We start from the raw sequence: 13,375 nt of genomic DNA on the forward strand, positions 1-13,375 counted from the left end.
ATATAATTGTTTGGTGATAACATGAAGCAACATAATGTTTGTATAAATCAATAGGATTATTGGAGATATACATACACACACACACACACACACACACACACACACATATATATATATATATATATATATATATATATACACAAAACATTTATAAAACACAAAACAGGAAAACAAGAACTAACACATTCAATGTCAAGGGGAAGAGTCAGTAAGGTATTCACTGAAGTGATGGGTTAAATATGAAATTTAATGACATGAATGTTCAAAACTATTTCGGTTTCCAAAAAAATGATTGCATAAAAAATTAATATGCTTCCAAGTAGAATCATATATAAAAGAACTATTTGACTAACTGCAGTTTTAACCTAACTCTACTAAGATTTAATTTATTGTTACCACCTTACATTTTAACAGTGCCATGCACTTTGCAAAGTGCTTTTATTTGATGTTAGCAACAAGCCTATAAATTATATGGCAGCGGCAAACGCTTATTGAGCACTTAACTAGTGGTGGTACTTTATATGCATTAATTCCTTCAATGCCCAGACCAAAATTCTATGTGATAGGTGCTGCTATTATCTCCATTTTACACATGAGGACACAGGTTTCAGAGAGTAACTTGCTGAAGGAGCTTGTTTTATTCGCTTGAGCTTTCCTGCTGCTGAGCACCTTGTATACCACAGAGAAAGTACTAAAAAAGATTGTGTGTATGTGTATGTGTGTGTGGTGTGTGTGTGTGTATGTGTGTGTACTTCAGCTTAAAGAACAGCCTTTCCAACAAAACAAGAGAAAGAAAACTGGAATGAAATGAGTAGCTCATTATAGAATTTTATATCAGAAAATCACTACAACCATTTCTAACCCCCAAATCTATTGTCCTATTGCTTTTAAATAAAGAGGAAGCATATTGAATTCAAATTATCTTAAAAGTCTCCCTCAAAATTTAATTATAAGCAGGATTAGGAAAACATTAACTAAGTTGAGGAAAGCAAAAAATAAAGTTCCAAATAAGCAAGCAATTTTAAAAGTTTATACATCTTTTATCTCTAGGAATTAGGAAAAGCTCAGAAATCTGGGACAAAGCTTGTCAAATTTTGTCAAATCTGGGACAAAATCCCCTGTTTCAGTGGATAAAAATATGTGTAGTCAGTTATTATTTACTAATTTATACCTTTCCTTATTTTTAACAGATTTAATAAAGTTCGCAAAGCTTAATACAACTTATGACAAAATATGTGTTGAAATCAGGAAAAGGAGAAAATTGGGGTAGGCAGGCAATGAGGACATGCAGGACACAAATTAGTGGACAAGTTGTATACTCCAGAGATCCCGTGCATTTGTTACAGATGTCAGAATTGAGTCTCTGAATTTTCTAATATCCTGCTGAGAAATAATGCCAGTTTTTTGGCTTGCCATTTCTTAAAATAAAGCAAATTGCTTGCTTTGGAGAAATATACAATATTTGATACTAAGAAGAGAAGAAAAATTCTCCTGCATAATATTACAAGCAACAGTATCAACAACACTTAAACAATACAAAAATTTCATCAATATAGGCAGATCGCTCTATGCTGATGTACAGTCTAGCATAAAAAGAACCCTTGTCCACTGACGCAGTTTTTTGCTGACTTGCCTGAGAGAAAAGATTCATTTTAGAGAAGATTCTAGAAAAACAACTTACATATATTCATATAGTCATTCATATATGTCATTGTTTTCAAAAGCTTTTCTATTATTATCAAAGGTGTATGTTTATATATGGAGGGAAATGGTTAGAAAATATTAAAAGGTTAAAAAATATTAAATGGTTAGAAAATATTAAATATTACTTATACCAAAGACATCTAATTTAATACATTAAGTAGTTTTGTCCTGCTTATTATAAAAATGTAGTTTTCTATACCCTCTCCATCACCCACTTCCTGATTTCTCACAGACAACCATCTTCAACTTCTCTCTTTCTTTCAACCCCCAACTATGTAGTATAAAAACAACAACAACAACAACAACAAAAAACAAAAAACTTTTCAATGTTAGGCATTATCTACTGACTTTGTCTAAAAAAAAAGATTTAGCTTTCTTTCATATCACACAAATATACACCCTTCTTTTCCCTCCATTTTCACAATATACTTCTATCAGAATTTTATTTATATCAATATTCAGTATTTATTTAATATTGTTTATAACTATGGAAATATTATTATTATTTTTTTTAAGATTTTACTTATTTATTTGACAGACAGAGATCACAAGAGAGGCAGGCAGAAAGAGAGAGAGAGGAGGAGGAAGCAGGCTCCCTGCCCAGCAGAGAACCCGATGCGGGACTCGATCCCAGGACCCTGAGATCATGACCTGAGCGGAAGGGAGAGGCTTAACCCACTGAGCCACCCAGGCGCTCTAACTATGGAAATATTAATTACAATGGAACTATATAATATACTTGTATTTTCTTTCCTGCACAATTCTTCCCCTGGAATGCATTTATTCTTTCATTTACAAATAACTATTGAGCTCAAAACTGTTCTTGCTGCCTGGGACACATTTACAAACAAAGCAAATGAAAAGCTCTCACCATTGTGGAATTTACATTATCGTAGAAAAAAAAACTGCGCAAATCTTATATTAACCAATATTATAAATAAAAAATATATACTATATTAGAAGATAATAAATTCAAATATAAAAGAGAATTAGGAGTGAAAGTAGGATATAAAATTTTAAATGCATGGATAAGAATATTCATATGCATATTCAATTTCCTAGTTCTATCAGCTGAGAGGGCCTAAAAGACAAGACAACCCAGTTGCAATTAGCGTACCTGACATTCAGATCTTGTCGTCAAAATACTATTCTCCATTGAAGGGTACCAGGAGTCCTTGGAGAAATGGCTGATTCGAGGGCTAAAGCAAGAAAAATACAAGGTAACCTTGTTATGCCAAAAGTCTGAAAGATTTCAAAGAAATGGTGAGGACATGTCAAAAGGACACAAAAGCCAACTTAAACTGGTTCCCCCTGGTCCAATCTGGGACAATATGAATATCAAAATAAATAAAGATAGTATTACATGGAATAGGAGGTCTGTGTGTTCTCACTGACGGAAAGAAAGTTAAGAGTGGGGCGCCTGGGTGGCTCAGTGGGTTAAGCCGCTGCCTTCGGCTCAGGTCATGATCTCAGGTCCTGGGATCGAGTCCCACATCGGGCTCTCTGCTCGGCAGGGAGCCTGCTTCCTCCTCTCTCTCTGCCTGCCTCTCTGCCTACTTGTGATATCTCTCTGTCAAATAAATAAATAAAATCTTTAAAAAAAAAAATTAAGAGTGAAGGTCCTTTCTTCCGATAGGAAGCCAGCTATTAAAGGTAGACAGATTGATGTCATTAGAAAATTACCATTTGGCAACTATCATAATAACAGTTGACTCAAGCAAGAATTATTAGGGGATGCTAAAACCAGAAGGTAGAACTTAAGGGAAGTAACAGGATATTTGCATAATGTCAAAATACCTACCCACAGAAGACATATTAATTACAAAGGGTAAAATAAAACATTGCAGGGAAAAAAACTGGCAGACGCTACCTTAACCAAATAATCAAAGTTAATATCTCTAATAATGAGACTAAATGATAGCACATACCTCCTAACATAAGGCACTGAGAAGAATTCAGTGTTAGATCTATGGCATTCCTGCCAACAGATCATAAAGTGAGTCACTCCTGACGAAACATCAAATTAACCCAAACTGAGAAACATTCTACTACATAACTGACCCTACTCTTCAAAAATATTATTTTCATAAGAGATAAAGACCCAGAAAGTTAGGAAGATTTAAGATATACAATCACCAAAAGTAACGTATGACCTTGGATTTGGGGGGGGGGGTGCTAGACAGGATATTACTTGTTTAAAGCCTTAATAAAAACTGTTTAAAGACAAATCTGAACAAAATCTGCAGTTTATATAATACATAATATATTTCTATTGTATTCATGTTCATCTCTTGGGTTTTTTTTTTTGTTTTAGATTTTATTTATTTATTTATTTAACAGAGAGAGATCACAAGTAGGCAGAGAGGCAGGCAGACAGAGAGAGGAGGAAGCAGGCTCCCCACTGAGCAGAGAGCCTGACGTGGGACCTAATCCCAGGACCCTGAGATCACGACCCGAGCCAAAGGCAGGGCCTAACCCACTGAGCCACCCAGGCGCCCCATCTCTTGGTTTTTATAATTACACTGTGGTTATATAGAATTCTTTCCTTCTTTAGGAAATAGACACTAAAATATTCAGAGACAAAAAGGAATCATGTGCAACTTACTCTTAAATGGTTCAGGGGAAAAAATAATATAGTAACAGTTATACCGTATTTGATCATTGAAAGGACTCATCACACAGTGTATTCACAGAAGACTTTTATAAGAGTAAAGACTGTGGTGCTGCACGAGAAAACAAATCCAGGCCAACATGAGAGAGAGGGAGCCTTCCAGTCATAGCTCCTGGGGTCTTTTCTCAGTCTCAGAGAACACATTTCATCTTCGGATCGTGGATCAACAAGATTGTCACAGTCTCATCTGAGGAAAGGTTTTTAAGAGCCTCTGATCAAAAAGCCCATGGCAAGGCTGCATGACCAGTCTCAATAGCAGAAACCAAAGAACAATTCTGAAACCAGGTGCAAACCTTCAATCTGTACATTTTCTAAAACCAATGCCAATAAACTGCTAAGGTTGCCCCTGATGTTCTGCAGACCCTAGCACAGATCTGTATCAAGCACATTTCATTCGGGTTTGACCATGCCCCTGCTGTCTCAAAGATAAGCACAGAGTTGAAACAGCAATGGACATCAGACCTAAACTTCCAGTCTAAGCCCCTCACCCTTAGTTGTAATTCCAAATTAAAAACCACTCATCATCATTCTTTGTGCATCATTCAGAAGAAACGGAGCTAAAGAAATAGAAAGATGCACACCAAAACATTGGTATCTTCCAGTAAGGGGTAAGTATTGCTTTAAAGAAACATTTCAGTTTACTACATATTCCAATATGGACTTAATCATAACCACGTACAAATTGACAACTCTTACTTCCTTCTACCGCTAAATATGAACTTTATGGAAAGTATCAACAGACTGATTTAATGTAACAGTTAATTGATCATTAACAGAATCTGTTCTTTCTCAAGCCAATCAGATTTCATTAGCAGAACAGCTTGTAGAGTTTTTAAATTTATCCTCCAGCACATAGGATCGGTACACAGTTATTAACTTTGCCGATTATACCAGTGTTCCACCAAAATGAAGTTACATTATAACTGCAGTTAAGTGACTATAAAAACAAGATCTCAATAAAACACACAGGGAGCCTCATGAATACCTGAAAAGCTCTAGCATTTTGGTATAAACTTCATGATAAGCTGGTTACAGACACAGTCCTAAGTACCTGAACATTCTGGAATGAACTACTTAAACTTTATAAACATGATGGCTTTTGTTTAATCACTATACATTCTTGGTTAGAAAGATTTTTCTGGCCTTATGAAATCTTGGTGACCATATGAATTCAAAGTTAGCAGCTTTTAATATATACACTAGGTATTTCAAATTTAAGCAATTTGATAAAAGCGGCTACATTGTTGATAAGCTAAATATTACTTATCACTATATATTTTATAATTTCAACAGATGAATATTTTAATGTAATGAATTACAAGCTAGTTACCTTGCTTTTAACTACTTTTTCTTTTTCTCTGTTTCAATATATTATTCATTGATTGAATATCACTTCCTGAAAAGAAAGATAAATTGCAGAATACACACATACACAAAAATCCCAAATTCTAAAATGTTAAAATTACCACAGATTCGAAAACAACACTTTCACTTAAAGATAGCTTAAAATGTCATTGTAAATGAACATCATTTTATGGGCACAGAGGCAACCCAGTCAGTTAAGCCTCTGACTCTTGATTTCAGCTCAGGTCACGATCTCAGGGTTGTAGGATAGAGACCCACTCAGCACCAAATCTGCTTGTCCCTCTCTCCCTGTTCCCCCTCAAATAAATAAATAAATTCCAAAAGAAAGAAAGAAAGAAAATGAACATCACTTTACTACCAAAGAAAAATTTTAACCTATATTTATTTAGACAACATATTTTTCTGTGATAAAATTCTGGGCTAGGTAACAGGACACCAAAATTAATAAATCATAGTCACCAAGCTCTAGGATATTAGAGGTTTCTGGGTAGGTCAGACGTGAAAATAAACAAGCAGTTACAATGTGAAAGTCTCCTCATCACCTCAGAAACAAAACAGGAATAAGAAAAACAATTTGCCCTCAGAAATCAACACAATCTATCAAAAAAGAGATTTTCAAATTTCACTTAAAAAAATAGACTCTCTCCAGGTCATTAAAATTTAGACTATAATCTTATTTAAGTGCAATAAAATAAGAGTGTGCCAATTGGATAAGGGATGGTTCGTATATTTAAATATAGAGAGAAAATGAGAGTTGTATACAGAAAATAAGAGGCAAAGTTTGGGAGTTCTTATCCAAATACTATCCAGGAAAGAATTTTATCAGGCTTGCAGATTTATCTCCTCTGTCTAACATATATTCATGTTGCAAAGATTGTTATGTCCAGTGAAGGGAGCCCTATACCATAAAATATTGAAATTATATAATGTATATAAATCCTCTTGTTCTGATTCCATGTTTCTTAAGCATCTCTCTGATAATCTGGCTTTCAGTATAGCTTATCCACAGGGACCAAATGTACTTATCAAGCAAATATGAATGTGAAGCTGGCTTCACAGATGTTTCTCATTTAAATTCATAAAATAGCCTCAGTCAGGTCTCTTAGTGTGAGTTAGCATCTTTATGTACTATCATTCTTATTAAGTGAGACATGGCTGAGGCTAGTTCCTGAGCACACAAGGCTAAGAGTCTAGTCTTGGACCATAATGAGATCACTGGACAAATAAATAAATATGACCTTGTGGCCAACTCTCTAGGTGACCCAAAGAGAGTGACCCCTCCCTGCCTTACAGACTAACTTTTATAGAGCAAAGGCCATGTGATTGAGCCTGGCCACATGCAGGTGGCCAATGAGATTGTAACATACAGAGAAAGCTGCCCAGTCATGCTAGGTCACACACGGGTGGCCAACTGAATTACAGTTCACCCCGTAGTAGTTATTTGAACTAGCCTGTCACCTTGGTCAGAATTGGTGCCCAAGAGGCGCCCAAAAGGCAGGGTCCACACTCCTCGTAGCTAGGGAGACAGTATGCGTGCCTCACTGATTGGATGTCTCCACCTGGCCTGACTCATCCCTGCATCCGGGCTCTGTTATCTGGGACTGGTTGACCATATTTTACTGGTTTCCTGGACTTGCCTTTAATAGGTTCCCTGGGGTGGGGGTGGGGGACAATGTCAGTTTAAGTTTTACTGCATAAACAACAAAATCACTGTTTAACCAGATGGAATCGCTCTGGCTAAATAGGCCCTTAGAGGGGAGAAACTAATATGTTTAAAAATTAGCTGTTGAATATCCAAAGAGAACAATTTAATAGGTGATAAAAAAAACCTGGGCTTAAAAACTGGGACAAGGACATTGATTAAAGATACGTATGTACGACCCATAGGCATACAGGAAGGTATCTATGATAGACCCAAGGAATATTTATAAAGTTAAGAGAAAGAACCATAAAGAATATCAACATTTAATAAGTACATGAAAGGGGCGCTAGGTCTCTCAGTGGGTTAAAGCCTCTGCCTTCGGCTCAGGTCATGATCCCGGAGTCCTGTGATCAAGCCCCACATCAGGCTCCCTGTTCAGCGGGGAGCCTGTTTCCCCACCCCCCCACTCTCTGCCTGCCTCTCTGGCTACTTGTGATTTCTGACTGTCAAATAGATAAATAAAATCTTTAAAAAAAAAAAAAGAAGTACATGAAAGAAGAGGATCCTGGAAGAAATATAATTGTGACAAACTTAAAAGAGCAGTATCAAACACCACAGAAAAGTCAATGCAAGCATTGCCCATGGGATTTGCCCTACGAGAGGTCTCTAAAGACCTTGTAGGGAGCAGATTTGCTAGTGTATGTGGAGGAGCTTAACAGTGGGAGAAAGCAGTTTAATCAATGAGTAGGAAACAAGGAAATGAGAACTCTGAAAATAACTAAAAAGATGCTCTGGAGCCCAGAGGTGGAGGGCTTTTTCTTTGCCATTACGTGTATGTGTGTGTGTGTGTATGCATATATAAATAAATATATGTAATTTTTATTTTTACTTATATAGGAGAGTCTTGAACATATTTTAAGTTTAAGGAATAAAACTAAAATTAATAGAAATCTAAAGATACAGGAGACCCAGTTGGGGTATTCTTATGAATTATCCTTGTTCTTAACTGATCAACAAAGGACAGTTGAATGATATATCTTGGAAGTCCTGTATGGAGCACAAGTTGATACACTGGACATCACACCAGAGTCCATCCTTACCAGTATTACAAAAATGAAGGTTTGTGGATGTGAGCCCTGTCCTATTAGCCCATTCCAGTCCTAGGTATGAGCAAGTCTATTAATGAAGTATATTCATTTCTTTATTAGCTTTCACCCTCACCAAATCTCTTTGGTCCTGGCATTCCCATTATCCTTACCCACATCAGGTCCTCAATAACCTCCCTACTCATAGATTATGAGAAGATTAATACAGGTCTTCAACAAGTACATTCAGAAATTCCCACAAAGACAGATGATAGATGAGCTTTAGGATCTAATAACTATTTTCCTAGCTGCAATTATAGGAAATAAAGTGCTTAAGTTATATTTTCTGAAATCTTAATAAGGATAATTTCCTTAATTTTAATCACAGATCCATAAGTACTATGACCATATAGACAAGATTTTCGAGAACAGAATATATTTCACATCTTTTTATCCTATTCCCCAAAATTGAAGTTTATTTATAGTGAAATGTAATTTTTATTATTTTTCCTTTATAAGATTAGTCATATAAATAAATAAATGCACAAAGAAAAATGTAAAATGTCAGACATTGGGCAGAAAATAAAATCACAGTCTATATAAAATACTGATGACCCTTCATTTCCGTCAGAATATGGAAGGAGAAGGTGGAGGCCAAGAGGTCAAATTAAAATTAAAATGACCTCCACCTAAATGGTAAAAAAGGTAAAACATAACAAAACAAAACAAAAACAAAAACAAAACCACACCTACCTACCTGCCAGCACTAGCATGAGCCTTAGAGACAGTACCCCAGTCTCTGTGGTAAACTGTTAGCCATTTTTAGGGGGAAAAAAATAAAACATTAGCCATCCTCTTCTCAGTATCACATGACCTACTTGTGCCCTTGCTAATAACAAATGAATAATAGCGAATATTCACTATTTACTGTATGCCAGGCACTATACTAACTACTTTACAGGGCTTGTCTCAGATAAACCCAGAATCAAATGGAAGTATGGATATGATCACTATCCCCATTCTGCAGATGTGGTAACTGAGGCTTGGACAGGGTTGAGTAACTAAAGCAGCATCCCCCAATTAGAAAGCAAACCCCAGGTCAAAATTTGAACCCCACTGCCTAATTACTTATCCCTGTGCCAAGTCTCATGACAGCAAGGTAGAAAGTGCTGGGGTTTTCCCTGGCCTGGAAGGATTGGATATTTATAGAAACCTGATGTAGAAGTAAAATTGCTTCCCCTCTATGAGGTATGCCTGGAGACAGGGAATGAGTTCTGGTTCAGTAATGATATTTTATAATCACCTACCCATACTGCTTTAGAGTATGTACGCTTTAGAGCATACAAAACCCTCCACAAATTATCACCTTATCAAACCTCCCAACAATCCTATGAGATAGATAGGGCAGGTCTTAACTCCATTCCACAGATGAGGAACCAGAGCTTGGGACTGCGTTATTTGTTTGAGGTCATGTTGATAAGAACTGGCAGGGACTCAGGGCCTTTGTTCCCCAGACAATGCTATTTCCATTATAACACACCACTTAAATGGATACCCATGGATAATTATGATAGGATAAATCAGACATCCACAGTATATGCAAGCCTTCAACTCTGAAAGAAAATTCACTGATGAGCTCAAAAGGAAATGTAAGGGCTCCGTGACAATTTTTCAGCTGACTTGGAGAAATGAAATATATACTGATCCTCTGCCCAAAGTGCCTCAGCTTTTCCTGAACTCCTTGGAAGGAATCCTGAGCTCCCCACTCTGGGAAAGTGCTGACTTCAACCCTATAAGTGGAAAGAAATGCCTGAGGGACATGCTCTAGTAAAGAAGTTAAAGGAGAAAAGGTGGCACTCTGAGGCATAGGAACTGGCAGGAGTTGGGGGAAATGATGATGCCTCATGATTTCCAACAAATCCTTTCCAGGAGTGATGGGTAATTAAGAATGCCACCTGTGAACAAAATGCCAATCTAAATGAAGTGGTATATTCCTGATCTCTGATGCTCCAGTTTAATCCAAATTTAAAATATGACTGTGCAACTGATAGCTAGGTTTTCCCCTCAGCATTTGATCTCCAACCAAATGTAGGTAAAAATAGATTTTGCCCTAATGCACTTTTCAAGTTACATTTTGGGAATGAAAGAAAGGACAAGCGACGGGAAGAGGGAACCTTTGAAGAAAATCAAACAAAAGAATTTTTTCATGTGGCTATAAATAAAAAGATCCATTTAAAAAAATAACTAAAATAAAGATATGAGTAAAAAAGGAATGCATTTTGATTGTTTCTTTTTTAACTAGTGAAGATGAAAACCCTTCTACTCATTTATGCAAATTATTTTCTGGTTTGATAAACAAAACTTCTGGAAAATGGTAAATGCCCAGGTGTGAGAAAGCCACAGTTCCACACTTAAACAACACCTAGTGCTACTGAAACAGTGACAGTGTGAATGACATGAGCAGCCATCCCTGTTTGCCAGGAATGCTGGGAAGTGTAGTACTTTTGTTCAGATGAAGCATGGTAACCAAAACAAAACTGGGAGCAGAAATAAGAAAAGCAGGAGGCTGGGTACTGGGAAGGCAACTTGCATCTCTGCCACAGATGGGAAGAAGAATGGTGAATGGCTTGAATGCTGCTCAATGTCAACCCCAAAGTTGAGGAACAGACCCCAGACATGAGACATTTTCATTTCTCTTCCATAACCTAGTTTGATGTTACTAGCCATTACTTTTAACAACCTCCTTTGTATTTTCAGAGTGTAACACAGGTTGCTTCCCCATAAAATAACTCAGTTCAATTCAACTACCTTCATTTAGGGCTTTATATTTACCAAGCACGAGTTTTACAACATAAGAAATCTATAGCTAGCATTTATTTAGTAGTTACTGTGCTAAGACAGGGTACATATGATCTTACATAATTCTTAAAACATTCCCATCAACTAAATATTATTTTATTTTTGTTTTTCTGACTATCCTATCCCAAAGCACCTATTGCCTAGAAATGTCCCAGTAAGTATTTGTGGAATGAATGAATCCTCATTTTGCAAACTGGAAATTTAAAGTATAAATAAGCATAAATTGTGCACCATCTGCATTTTGTAAATGGCAGACCTAGAATATAAACCCTGACTCCAGAACCCTGTCCTTACCATTATGACAGCTGATCTCAAGGAGGAATAAATAACTTTCTGATGGAAGGAACCACAATTTACTTGTCTGTTAGTATCCTCTGCATCTAACACAGTGCCTGAAATATCTTGGGTACCTGTAAATTTGCTTAATGAATTAACGATAGGCAGAGAGGCAGACAGTAACCACTGGGCCTACAAATTCCAACCTTGTATCAGCTCTGGGACAATGTGATAGGCTTGGCAAAGCCAGACAAATTCTCTCAAATATTTAAGCAACCTAATCTTAGAAATCTCCATGGAGAATTCTCTTCAACCTCTTTATCTTTATATAAGGCTTTCTCTTGCTACGTTCTGTAACCTCATTTCCAGAAAGAAAAAAAAAACTGAACAAATAAAAACCAAACTAACTAACTAACCATTTTTAAAAAACAATTAAAGGAGAGGAAATATTACTTGAGCTGAAAGTTTTCAAAGTTGTTACTATTTCAGGTCTTGACATTTGCTATTTCTTCTGCCTGTAACTTTCTCCTACCAGATAATTATATAACCTGTTCTGTTACTTCAGTTAGATCTCTGCTCAAATCATGTATCTGCAGATATACTAACCATCTAAGTGGCCCTTCTATTCAAATAGTTTCCCTCCACTACCTACTTATCTTGATTTTTCTTTATAACACATAGTATTACTAGACAGTGTATTTTATATTCGTTTTTGTATTGTCATCTCCCACTAGACAGTAAGATTCCTAGAATTCTGTCTCATTTGGTTACTATTGTAACCCCAAAACTTAGAATGATACTTAACATATTGTAGGATCTCACTCATTGTTAATTCAGAGATAGGTGAAACAATGAAATTAATTAAAGAATGTCATAAAAGAAAACTGGCAGAGATCAGTACACAGTACTCTTAAGAAAGTGACTAAATCCATATAAAAGATAACTAAGACAGACCAGGTCCTATATTAAAGTAAACATCAGTTATATCAACTAAAATTAATACACTTTTGGTTCTTGTCTTAAAAGAAATTCTTTGTATGTGGATTGTCCTCCGGTAATGGAAGAAGTTTACGTATTTCTGAGTTTTATCTTGTGGGTTCCATGGAAACAGCATGCTTTAGGTAACCAGTTATCCAATTTAAGAAAATTTCAAATATGTCCTAGATGAAACAACTTTCAGAGATCCTAGTTGGTATTGCTGGTTTTAGCTCTAGTCCTGAAAATCATAAAGTTGAATATCTACAAACAGTGAGGAGAAGAAGTGATGATAGGACTATTCCACAGTCAAGAAATGAAATTTTGATACTACACCAATCATTCCTTCTTCTAACTACAGAAGAGAGTTTAAGTGTTGAACCGAATTGAAAGAGTTTAACTTAAACAAATTGAAAATTTGTAAGTAGACATAAGCAAGAACCTACTGACAAATTATTAACACAATGATTGCTGAATCATCAATTCCAGGAATATTTTCTTTTATTTTTAAAGATTTTATTTATTTATTTGATAGAGAGAGAGGTAGGAAACACAAGTTGGCAGAGTGGCAGGCAGAGGGAGAGGGAGAAGCAGGCTCCCCGCTGAGCGGAGAGCCCAATGCAGGACTTGATCCTGGGACCCTGGTCTCATGACCTGAGCGGAAGGCAGCCGCTTAACTGACTGAGCCACCCAGGGACCCCACCAGGAGTATTTTAAATAGGTTTTTTTTTTTATCTCCTTTGTTAGGAAAATCTAGATGTAGGCATATCCTACTGAAAGGCTGAACTATATGACCCC

The 13,375-nt window shown here is 36.3% G+C and overlaps 1 long non-coding RNA gene across 1 annotated transcript in view; it reads right to left on the reverse strand.

Annotated features, from left to right (window-relative positions):
- The window catches only part of LOC309842139, a 58,279-nt gene that overhangs the window by 28,468 nt on the left and 16,436 nt on the right, over nucleotides 1-13,375 (reverse strand). Inside the window, exon 3 of the long non-coding RNA XR_014299520.1 lies at nucleotides 2,822-2,903. This is a non-coding gene — a long non-coding RNA (uncharacterized lncRNA). The remainder of the gene's footprint in view (nucleotides 1-2,821; nucleotides 2,904-13,375) is intronic.

This window comes from Mustela nivalis (genome assembly GCF_964662115.1).
Source record: "Mustela nivalis genome assembly, chromosome: 10".
NCBI classification, from domain to species: Eukaryota; Metazoa; Chordata; class Mammalia; order Carnivora; family Mustelidae; genus Mustela; species Mustela nivalis.